The sequence below is a fragment of the Myotis daubentonii genome, chromosome 3 (assembly GCF_963259705.1).
Source record: "Myotis daubentonii chromosome 3, mMyoDau2.1, whole genome shotgun sequence".
In the NCBI taxonomy this organism is placed as follows: domain Eukaryota; kingdom Metazoa; phylum Chordata; class Mammalia; order Chiroptera; family Vespertilionidae; genus Myotis; species Myotis daubentonii.
The window spans coordinates 46,955,734-46,967,916 of NC_081842.1; the positions used below are offsets into that span (position 1 = coordinate 46,955,734).

Sequence of the window (12,183 nt, forward strand, 5' to 3'; positions counted from 1 at the left end):
GAACAATAAAATGGCAGTAAATACATGTCTATCAATAATTGAATCTATAAAACAAAATATGAACAATCAGAACAGAAATAGACTCAAAGATACAGAGAACATTTTGACAGTTGCCGGATGAGAGGGGATTTTGGGAGTATGGGTGAAAGAGATGATAGGTTTAAGAGGTAAAAATTGGTTACTACAGAATAGTCATGGGGATGTAAAGTATAACATAGCGAATATAGTTAATAATACTCTAATAATTATGTATAGTGTCAGATGGGTGTGAGATTTATCAGGGTGATCACTTGCTAAGTTATATAAAGTCTAGTCACTGGGTATACATCTGAAACTAATATAATAATGTATGTCTACTAATTTAAAAATTAAAAAAAAATATTTAAAATAAATAAAATTCCACTACTGGGAGAGACAGCAACTGCAATTAAGTTATGTGTTAAGTCTCAGTGAGGTTTACTACAAGTGACTCTATTTTGAATCTGTTGTTTCTACTTAACAATGTATAGTTGACCCTTGGACATCATGGGTTTGAACTGTGTGGGTCCACTTATACATGGATTGTTCTCAATAAGTAAGTACAATATTATAAAAGTATTTTATCTTTCTTATAAATTTATTAATAATACTTTCCCTCTAGCTTACTTTTTGTAAGAATACAGTATATAATACATATGACTTACAAAATATGTGTTAATCTACTGTTTATTTTATTGTAATGCTTCTGGTCAATAGTAGGCTATTACTAGTTAAGTTTTGGTCTAGTTAAAAGTTATACATGGGTTTTCCACCATGTGAGGGTTAGCACCTGTGTTGTTCAAGGGTCAACTACCATCTTTGTGTTAGCAAGTAGAATAGATACTTGTACTTTTCTCAACACTGTATTCCTAGGCCTAATACCATTACTAGGTACATTATTGATACTTGTTGTTAAAATAAAAAGGGTGTATAAATTGTCTCCCTTTGTGTTTGAGCCTCTCTGAAACTTTTCATTGGTAGTCGACCCAAGAAGGGTTAAAGCTCCATCCGTCAACATTTCTGATACCAAAGACTGGCCCTTGGTTAGACTGAACTGCCTGACCTGTGAAAGTTCATTGGCTTCCAAGCACAGTCACAGCTCTTCTTTGTTTGGGCTTACCTGAGGTCAAAAGTCAGCAGACTTGCACAGGTGGCTGAGTTGGGAAAGGACAAAATACTAGTACATTCAGATAACCTGATTCTATGATAAGTTAAAATGAAACAGTGATGAATCTACAGCCACTGGCTGAAAACTAAGTTTAAAAACTTGGTAAAATTGTACAGAAACCCAGAGGCAGATACAAGTTATCATTTATCCCCATTGGTTTAATTCCTATAAAGTGATAAAGAAAGTAGTTTGTGACACCATTTTCCCCTCAAGAAAAGACTTAGTATTCAAAAAAGAGAGAAAATATTCATTTGGGAAGAGTGCTAATGTGTTCTTTTTACATTGAGATCATCTTTTCCCCGTGGTACAATGAGTTGTGCAGAACAGAGAGTAAATACACCTTTTGCAAACTGCTTCATTATTTTTAATGCTGCATTTAATAAAATTCTACCACTAGTGTTTATCATATTAAGTTTTCCTGTCTTTACAAAAGATTGATGCTTATCTGACTAGGTCAGAGGTCATGTTTGCATCACAAACTAGTACATTAATCTTGGGAAGAGAAATAAGCTCAACTATAGAGAAAGGCACATCAAATATTAAAACTGTCACCTGTGCTTAGTTCTTCCTGAAAAATAATCCTGGGTATTTTTTTTAAAGAATTTATTTAATATAAAACTGCAAAATAACCATTGGTTTAATTTTGTGTCTACTTTTATAGAAGAACTAGAGGACCAGTGCACAAAAATGCCCTCTTGCAGTCTGGGACCCCTTGGAGGATGTCCACCTGCTGGCTTAGGCCCGCTTCCTGGGGGATCGGGCCCACACTGGCAGTCAGACATCCCTCTGGCAGCCCGGCAGCCCTCAGGGGATGTCCACTTACCAGCAGGGAGCAGACCTAAGCTGCAGTCGGACATCCTTATTGTTGCTGAAGAGGCGGGAGAGGTTCCCGCCACCACTGCTGTGCTGGCAGACATCAGCCTGGCTTGTGGCTGAGCAGAGCCCCCCCCGTGGGAGCGCACTGACCACCAGGAGGCAGCTCCTGCATTGAGCATCTGCCCCCTGGTGGTCAGTGTGTGTTATAGTGACCAGTCATTCCCAGTCGTTATGCTGTTAGGGTCCATTTGCATATTACCCTTTTATTATATAGGATAGAGGCCTGGTGCATGGGTGGGGGCTGACTGGTTTTCCCTGAAGGGTGTTCTGGATCAGGGTGGGGGTCCTGCTGGGGTGCCTGGCCAGCCTGGGTGAGGGGCTGATGGCTGTTTGCAGCTGGTCACACACCCTTCAGGGTTGGGGTCCCCACTGGGGTGCCTGGCCAGCCTGGGTGAGGGGCTGATGGATGTTTTCAGGCTGGCCACACTCCCTTTAGGGTTGGGGGTCCCCACTGGGGTGCCTGGCCAGTCTGGGTGAGGGGCTGAGAGCTGTTTTCAGGCTGGCTATGGCCCCCAGAGACAGAAGCTCCCAGCCTCTCCTTTTTTCTTTTCTTTTTTTATTCTGGGATTTATTTACCTTCTATAATTGAAACTTTGTAGCCTTGAGTGGAGCTCAGAGCTGGCCAGGGCAGGGCGGGAAGCTTGGCTTCTTCCATTGCCAGGGGCAACCCAAGCCTCCTGCTCGCTCCAGCTCCGTGGCCATGGCCAGCTGAAAGCAGGTATCTGGGGTTTATTTATCTTCTATAATTGAAACTTTGTTGACTTGATTGGAGCTCAGAGCTGGCCTCGACAGGCGGGAAGCTTGGCTTCCTCCATCACTGGCAACCAAGCCTCCTGCTTGCTCCAGCTCCATGGCTGCCAGCAGCCATCTTGGTTGGGTTAATTTGCATATAGTTGCTCTGATTGGCTGGTGGGTGTGGCTTAAAGTGTAGCAAAGGTATGGTCAATTTGCATGTTTGTCTTTTATTAGTGTAGATTATATCCTTAGACAATTTATAAAATTTATAAATGTGAGAAGGCCTAGAACAGACCATAATGTGGCATGCTATTCTTTAGGAAGATGAATTTGGTCAACAGGTTGAAAGAAGCATCAAATCAAAGAGCTGGGAAAGTGTTGGAGAATATCAAATCTAAGAACCTAATTCTATGGATAAAGAAAACGAGATCAGAGAGGAGGTGACTTGCCACGAGTTCACACAGCAGTTTTAGGGCAAGGAAAGGACTACAAACCTTCCTCTCCTTTGTCTCCCCATGCCAACCCTGGTTCTAATTCCAAATGGTTGGGCCCCTCTGACTCTTCTTTTTCCTTCCCATTGGTCTTATTACATCCAGGACTCATCTCTTGAAGAAGTTATGTGATTTTATTTAAATGCCTGGGCCTTATACTTTCTGCATCTTCCTCAGCCTTTGACAGGAAGAAGAGGGAGGAGGTTTAAGAGAAAGAGGAGGGGGAGGAGGAGGAGGAGAAGGAGGAGGGGAAGGAGAAGGGGAAGAAAAAGGAGAAGACAAATGTAATACTTTCAACAATAAAGATTTAAAAGGTGGAGAAGGAGGCGGAGGAGGAGGAGGAGGAGATGGAAGAGGAGGGGAGGAGGAGAAACAATTGAGTGTCTGCAATGATCAAGGCAAGCACCTGTGTTAAGGACTAAGAGATAAATTAGATTCTCAGTCCAGTGGCAGAGAAAGACAAGGTAACCAATGACACTAGTCAGAGTCATATGGATTGAGATAAGCAGAGTAATGGTAGCACTCTCTAGGGGTAATATGTCTGTAGGGGCTAGAAGCCCTCTCAAAAGAGGCATTATTTAAGGGGAATCTGAAGAGGTTAGGTAAGGGTTGCCTGGTGGAGAGAGAAGGAAGAGGGCTCCTGGAAGAAAGAAGAACCTGTGTAAAGGCAGATAAGCATGAACAGGTAAGATATGTTTGGGAAACCACTAGAATTTCATTTGGCTGGAGGGTGAGTACATGTAAAGGACTGGCAGACAATCTGAAGGGCTGTGCAAACCACATTAAGGAGTGTGGCCTGATGGGTGTTAAACATGGAGAGGCAACATCATGTTGATGTTTATCTTCCATGCCTAACCTTGTCCTTTTTTCTCCAGTAGCCTCTTCATATCTTTTCTTCTTGGTCAGCTGTTGGAGATTATGAGTTCTGCACATCAGAGTGTTCCAACTGAGACCAGATGGTCACTCAGCAGTGAGTGAGCAAAGCACCAGGATGCCTGGGCTCAGGGGGAATCTCAGCTTACCCATTTACTAGCTCTGGCGTAAGAGCAAACCACTTAACCTCTCTGGGCTTTACTTTCCTCATGGACAACATAGAGAAAGTGATAATGCCAACCTCAGAAGGGCTTTGTGAGGATTAAATGAAAAGCATATGAACAATCTTTAGAATATTGCCTGGCATATCAGAGACACAAAGAAAAGATTGACTTGAGCTACACAAGGGCCTTTGGGTAAGGGGCTATAATGGATGCAAGGGCATGGTGGGACCACAGCCAGGCCTTCCTCAAAGTTTTGTGTGCTATCACTGGACCAGTCAGAAGGCTTCTGTAGGCCTTTAGGCTACCATGTGTAATCATCGGAATACATAACCTCTGCCCCACCTGAAATTCTGTGCTTCTTTTAGTCTTCCAATTTATAAATCTGTATTTTTTTAGCATTGAGTCTGCAAGTTTACACACCCTTCCCTTCTTTCCAAAGCCCCTGCACACAGCAGGTTTTAATAGCGATGCTGAGAAAAGTGAGAATCCAAAAGAAACCAGATCAGCAAATGACAATGAGCCTTTTGATTTGATCTTGCATTGATGACAACTCTGCATGTAGTTTGCCAAGCATCCAATTTATGACTTTACCTCTTATACTCCTGGTGAGTGCTTCATGAGTTGAAATCATCTTTTGTGATTAACTTTATATAATGCTTATGCTAACACCATGCCCACCTGGGTAATTCATAAATATTTCAGGAGGAGAAACACAGTGATCTTCCCCAACACAGCCATATAACAGTTTCAACATAATTAGTAGCATTTCTGGATCCAACACAGCACTCTTATAATGTGTATGATGGAGGAAATGAATGACTCTAATTATACCTTATTAAATCTTATTAATCCTCATTAGAACTCTATTATTCTTTATAAGTGGGTTAATGGGGGAAATAAAAAGAAATGCTGGTCAAGTCCTGTTATATCCGATGAGCTTTGGGTAAATCCATTCTTACTTTGTGTGATACCAGGTGTTTTTCATAGTAAACACTACCCCTTAGAATATGGGTTTGCTGAAATGTTGAAGGTAGAATTGTGTTGGAATAATTTATGATCTTTTTAGAGCCCCATAACAAAATCTCCTTTAAGAGTTCATTTTTTTAAAAAAAATTTCAAACTATGTTAGTTGCAAAAAGAAAACTATTTCATTATTGCAAGGACTAGATACTCTTGACCTTATCTCTCTGCTACTATCTTCCTATTTTTGTACGTGTAGGTGAGAATCTGAGAGGAAGAGAGATTAAGCAATTTGAACCCAGGAATTCAAAGAGCTTGCATAAGGAAGGCGTTAAATAAACATTAAGTGCAATAAAATAAGTTTCTACATTTATTTCTTTAATTCTTGGTCAAAAAATTCCACCAAATCCCATTAGAACCAAGTTTTGGAAGTTTCACGTATACGCAACTCAGTGTACTCTCAACATTCATGAATAGGAATTAAGTCCTGCTGGAGGTAGGGTCTCCTGTTTGGTGGAAACATCCTGGGATTAGTCAGTTGACTTGGATGGGTGGAGGTGAGCTTAGGCGCTTGTGTTGGGCAAGTCACTTTACCTTTTAACTCAAATGTAAAAGGGGGACTATGCTTTGTCCTAGCTAACATAAAGCTTTGATAAACTGCTTTAATGATGTGCCAAAGTGAGGGATTATTATTGTAGATATCAATAGGATAGAAATACAAGGAAACAAAGTCCCCAGCCTTGGACCACCTCCCAGGCAATGGCTGCTGCACATTATAACTCCTTGGCATAGTAAATGGTGGTTTCCATGAGTGCGCACATTTACAAATGTCAGAGGGGAAAATTCAACTCTAACTTTCCAAGAACAGGCTTGCTTTTATTCAAATCAGTTCACCCAGTTCGCTGATTTCTTTTTGGAGATATAAGCACAGAAAAAAGTTTCTGGGCTTCAGGACCAGGCTGTAAAATAAACGCTAAACTCCAGGGGTTCGTTTATTTGAGTCTAGGACAGAGGAAGTGGCCTGGAAGCAACGTCATTGTCCTTCAGGGTTGTCAATCAGACCTTCCAGGAACTGATTCCGGGCCAAAGGGAGTTGGAATTCACTTCACTGGGTGGTCTGCGTGGCCCGCTGACATCTAACCTGGTTCTCTCTCTGTGGGAAGGAGGGAGTCAGGGCTCTGACTGGAGGAGGGAACTGGGATTGTGAGTTTGAACACCCAGGTCCCGCGCCTGGGTCGGTGGCGTGTGTGACTCTGTACAAGTCATTTCTCTTCGGAGAGCGTCAGTTTTCTCACGTGGGAAGTGGACGGATTGGAAGTTGGTCTTAGCCAGCTCCGACCTCCTGTACGTTAGGAGTCCTATTGGGAATCCAGGGAGAGGCTCAGGACCCAGATCTCGGAAGGAATCTGAGCAGGATCTCTGCTGCTCAGACTCAGCGCCCTAAGTTGGCGCCTTTAAGGGCAGATGCAGGTTCTCCCATTTCTCAAACAGCCCCTCGACTCGGCCGCTTCCTCCTTCTATATCTTCTTCCTCTTCCTCCAGTGTAGGCAAAGCCTCCACACCTCCTTTCTCTTCCTCCTCTGCGAGCTCCCCGAATCCCTAGGTCCCCTCCTCTCATTTCCAGGAAATAAAATGTCCGCTGTGCGCCCACCTTTTGGCACAGCCCCTGCCCGCCGCGGGCGCCCCCTCCCCCAGCAGGCAGCGCCGCGCGGCTCCCGGGCACCCGCCTTCCCATACCTTACATGGACAAATGCGTGCAGGCAAAGTCAGGAATTCAGGCCCCTGACGTCAGCTTCCAGCTCTCAGGGCACCGCACGGGAGACCGAGGGGAGGGGGTGGGGACGGTGGGAAGGAAGGAGGGGGAAAGGCACCAACCAGCAGTCGCTCCAGCCCTGCCGAAGTTTCACTTTTTGTCTGTGGGTTCGCTCCCGGGCCCCGCGCGAGCTTTCCCGGGATAAGTAGCTTTAGCGAGCAGGGGGACAGCCGGGCGCTGCAAGGTAAGGGCTGGTAGCACGATCCGGGGCGCGGGACACGCTGCGGGGCGCGGGGCCGGGCCTGTCCGGGGCTGGGGACAATGGGAGGGGGAGTGCCTGGGCACCTCCTCCTACGCCTTAGCCTCCGCCTCCAGCCGCCGCCGCCACCGCCGCTGCCCCGGCTGCCTCCTCCCAGAGGTATTGTTGCAAATCCTCCTTCCTTCCCCCTCACCCTCCGCCCGCCGGTGCCTCGGGAACCCCCAGCCTCCCCCGGCGCGAGCGCCTCTGGGGTGGCAGCCGCGCGGGCGCAGGGTGTGGAGTGTGCGCCCAGCCCCGGCCGAAGGGCCCGCGGTGCGGAAGTGCCAGCCGCGGTGCAATCACGGGGTACACGCCATTGAAGGGGGACCCCGAGTTTTTCGGGAAGCTCTGATCGCGGTCTGGGCGGGGTCGGAGCCCTTCCCTGTGTGACCCCAGCCTGGGCCTTTCTGGGCGCGCAGGGGGCGGGGCCACACCCAGCTGCTTAGAGCTTTCGCGGAATCCCAGTTGTCACCATGGAAGGGGCCTAGGAATACAGTTATCCAAGCCCCCATTTTACAGTTGGGGCAACTGAGGTCCAGGGAGAAGGGGGGCCTCCCCAGAAGTCAGTCACTAAAGGCTGACTGTAATGAAAATAAATGGCTCCCAATTCCTCATTTCCGTTCTCCAGCATTTCTCCAGGACCCACTGTGTGCCAGGGGGCATTGGTGGGTTTTTAGGTCGGAGAGTCAGATAAGGCCCAGTTCTTGCCCTCAGAGAGCGCTCAGACCACCGAGGAGCCGAACCTGACCCTAGACAGAAAGTGCTGAGTGCTGGGGGAAAGGCGTGGATAATCATTTAATGGGCTCAGGAAAAGGAGTTTGATTTCCTGGTCCCTGGAGATCGGACAGTGATGGCCCTTTGATCGGGGCTTTTTGAAGGATGGGAGTTTTCTGAAGCTAGCCAGTGACATGGAGGGAGGTCATTTGCGCAGGAGTGGGGGTAGTGTGGGGGGTGGGGCTGGGGCTGGGGGCATGTTGGGGGCGGGTGGGGGTGGGCTGTAGACCAGAGAATACTAAATAAAATGTGGAGAGTAGAGCTGAAACTGTAAATGTTACTGTGTTGAGGGCATGGGGTTCGAAGGAGAGTACTTGAGATCGGTGGACTTGTGACCAGGTACTCTGACAGAGCAATGTCTTTGGGACTTTGGTGTGCTATGGAGACCAGAAAGTTATCTCCCAGGCTTCCCTCCCCAGGGATCCACTGCCTCCCAGCCCTCAACACAAAATGCAAAAATTTAGGGGCCTCTCTGAGTTACTTTTCTAATACCAGACTCACTTAACTTTATCTCCAATCCTCTTTCTCCTTCTACCCCCTCCCCTTTTCTAAATTGCTTGCCTTCCAGTAAAACTTGTTCTTACTAAGGTGTCAGTGACTTAATGGCTTACCTCTCTCAGCACTTGTGCATTTTAAGAAAGCCTTTAAGTGGAGTGAAAGGAAGCTACTACCTCCCTTTCCCCCTTCCCAATCCTCACCCTGCCTCACTCTTACAGATGGGGAAATAAAAATGAAGGGCCAGAGAAAGTGGGTGCTACAGTGAATGATGGTGGATGATGCGGGAGGGGGTGCAATATCTCCAATAGGATTTACTCTACTCCATAACCAGCATTTCTCCTTCCAGGGTTCCTGCTAGCACTGGGGACTGTTAAAAGGAAGTGTGCCTTGCATTAAATCTTTGTAGGACTGCCCCTCAACTCCAATGCCCAGGCCTTTACAGTCTGGAATGTACACTCTAGGTGGAAGAGAAGTAGTTGGGGTTAGCTGCTTGAAAGGTAGGGTGTAGGCCTGGGACCTTTGGGTTACCAGTGGTTCTCAACCTTCTGGTCCTTTAAATACAGTTCCTCATGTTGTGACCCAACCATAAAATTATTTTCGTTGCCACTTCATAACTGTAATGTTGCTACTGTTATGAATCATAATGTAAATACCTGATATGCAGGATGGTCTTAGGCGACCACTGTGAAAGGGTCTTTGGACCGCCAAAGGGGCCGTGACCCACAGGTTGAGAACTGCTGGGTTAGGCGGTCCCGCAGGGTCATGCTCACTGTAAGCAGCTGGCCAGCCTAGAGTTGGCTCAGAAGCTGAGCTGCTGAACTGGTTACTATGGCTGGGACTGATTAGGACCCTTGGAGTGACATATTCTGGTGGCGAAGTCATCACTCTGGGGCAGAGTTCCAGCCTGTGGTTGGTGGGAAAGGAGGCTTGATTATGAAGGGCCTTAAAAATGCCAGGCTTGGGAGTTTGGATACGACGTGAAGTCATCATTTGAGGGTTTTGAGCAGGTTGGGACATGACTGAGAGGGGAGGTACTGGCACTGGGAAACCTTCTGCTGCCCATTTCTAGAGAGAGGCAATAATTTGGCCTATGAATATTATCATTGGGTGTTCACTCACTTACTTGACATATATTACTGAGAACCTATTATGTGCCATTGGCAAATATGAAGATTTTATAACAAGTGCCTGTATTTTATTTTAGAGACAAATAAGTTGTATTTCATCAGTTCTAAGGTACATTTTTTTTTTCAAATTTTAATATCGCTGAAATTGGGCTCTCTTATAATCATAGATGTGTCATAGTTGAGCAATTTTTTCATTCTAAGTTGATGGTACATCTTACAGTCAATGGTTTAGATTTGATAAAAGTTGTTAAGCATATCCTGTATGAATGTACAGTGTTTGGCACTTTATATAAAACACTTTCCCATCAGATATTCCATTTTCATCTCAAAAATCCCCTGAGAACTAGGCCTGGTGACACTGTCATCTCCATGGTAACTCTTGCCCAAGGTCACCCAGCTAATTAGAAATGTGCTCAAAATGACAACCCAGAACTTTGAATCTTGGTGTTAATGTGTGACTTTACCCTGCTGTGGAACTCACATGGATTATTGGGAGAACTGTGGAATAGTCAGATCAGATATGATTTCAGAACTATGGTTTCAAATGCTGGGATGATGATGAGTTTTTGGCCAAGGGCAGAGTGTAACTCACTGGGAAGGTGTAACTCACTGGAATGTACTGGGAAGCCCCTTTAGCCCTGAAATTTGTTGCATTTAAAGGAAAATGGACAGAGGGATAGAAGGTGCCAGGTAACATGGTAAAATCAGAGGATGAAACACACGGCTATTTTTACATAAAGGAGATGAACAGTGCAGGAAGCACACAAGGTCAGGAGCCTACCCACTGCAAACCAGGAACTGGCTGGCCCTGGGAGTATAAAGATGAGGAGGACAGGATTTCTTCCCTGGGAGTATAAAGATGAGGAGGACAGGATTTCTTGAAGACCACGGGTGTACATGCGCATGCGCATGCTGTTTTCCGGGTATGTTTTGGCTGCTCTGCACTGAGGAGGGTCCATTTAAGGGAAGCCAGCACAGAGGGAGTGGTGTCTGAAGAGTTGTCCAAGTGGAGGAAGGACAGGTAAGCCTCAATCTGTGAGGTGGATTGGGAACGTTTATTCTTGAGGCTGTATTTTGAATGGCTAGCATGAAGTGGGCTGTGGGAATTGGAGAAAGCGGGGGACTTTTATTTTTTTCTAAGTAGATTTAACTTTACCTTGTAGGCTGTAGGGGCCCTTAACCGGCACTCTAGAGATTCACATGAGAACAAGCCTGGGCAGGACCTCTGAAACCATCTCTGGGAAGAGGTATTTGGATAGTAATGCAGGAAGCATAGTAACACATTTAAGTAATTGGTTGAGTGAACCTGAGACTTTGACCTTGGGCAGTAATTAGGAGTCTTAGCCCTGTGTGTGCATTGGTGGGTGGGGACTCTTCTTGGAACAAGGCTTGGAAGGCTGTGCCTTGCTGGAAGAAACTGAGGTGAGGAAGGGAAGGTAAAGCTTGCTGTATGGAGGAAGCTCCTATGCAGGTGGAAATCTGGGGCTTGAAGGTGTGTGTGAGACAGAGAACCTGAGGGTGAGAGGAAGGGAAGAGGGGATGGAAGTGTGTTGTGGGTTGTCTCTAGGTCACCTGGAGGCGTGGAGGAAATGGCCAGTGCTTTCCTAATGCAGATCACAGAAATGAGAAAGGACACAGCTGTATCCTTGAGGCCGTCATCTCTTCTGACTTTCCACCAATAGGGTGAGTGGGTGGCCAGAGTGTCAATGGGATTCATGCTTGGAAGCATTTAAACCACAGAATTGAGGCTAGAAAATGTTAATCTTCCTAGCGTTCTTTCTTAACCATAATAGTAATAAGAATATAACTTTGAAAATCTTTTGAGTGCTTAACATGTGCTTACGGAATTCTCATGCCGATTTATTGAAGTTGGTTTTATGATTTTAGTTGCATTTCGCAGATGAGATGATGAGTCCAGTTAAATAAGGTTACACCACTACTAAGTGACATGGCCCAGCTTCCAACCTTTGCCTGATCTATAGCCTCGTCACCACTCTTTTATGTCTCTACAGAATGAAAAATTCAAATCAACATTGATTTTCAGTGTTCTTCCTTGGAATTTAATTCAGTATACATCTATTGAGCGCTGGTGGGATCATAATCGGGGGTTTACCATCAAGGGTGAGCAGTCTTCTCAATTCCACACTAGTGCTCCACCCTTCCCTCTCTTAAGATGTTACCTTTCCCTCTACCCTTTGGGTGTTTTTTCTCCCCAAACCTAACTGGAGAAGTGAGAGCCTCTCTAGCAAATTGTCTGCAACCCCTCCCCCCCACAATATTACCCCCTCTTCTCTTTTCTCCTCTCTCCTCCTCTGTAGTGATAAGGATTCTGTACCCTCTCCCCCCAGTTTCATTGAGATATAATTGATATACATCACTGTACTAGTATAAGTTTAAGGTGTACAGCATAATGGTTTGACTTACATATGTTGTGAAATGATTACCACT

The 12,183-nt window shown here is 45.7% G+C and overlaps 1 protein-coding gene and 1 long non-coding RNA gene across 12 annotated transcripts in view; one reads left to right on the forward strand and one right to left on the reverse strand.

Moving 5' to 3' along the window:
* Nucleotides 1-5,642: 5,642 nt before the first annotated feature.
* On the reverse strand, nucleotides 5,643-7,293 carry LOC132230227 (uncharacterized). Its single transcript, XR_009451829.1, has 2 exons — nucleotides 7,161-7,293; nucleotides 5,643-6,643 (listed from the first exon to the last, which is right to left on the reverse strand). It is a non-coding gene; the product is annotated as an uncharacterized LOC132230227 (long non-coding RNA).
* Nucleotides 7,144-12,183, forward strand: part of LPP (LIM domain containing preferred translocation partner in lipoma) — a 665,671-nt gene continuing 660,631 nt past the window's right edge. For 6 of the 11 annotated variants that reach the window (XM_059687357.1, XM_059687363.1, XM_059687359.1 and 3 more), the window contains exon 1: nucleotides 7,144-7,282. The gene's annotated coding sequence lies outside the window, so the exon portion shown is untranslated. Of the gene's footprint in view, nucleotides 7,283-7,333; nucleotides 7,457-11,136; nucleotides 11,158-11,273; nucleotides 11,419-12,183 lie in introns of those variants that run through there. The other 5 variants (XM_059687355.1, XM_059687358.1, XM_059687353.1 and 2 more) reach the window with 5 other exon arrangements.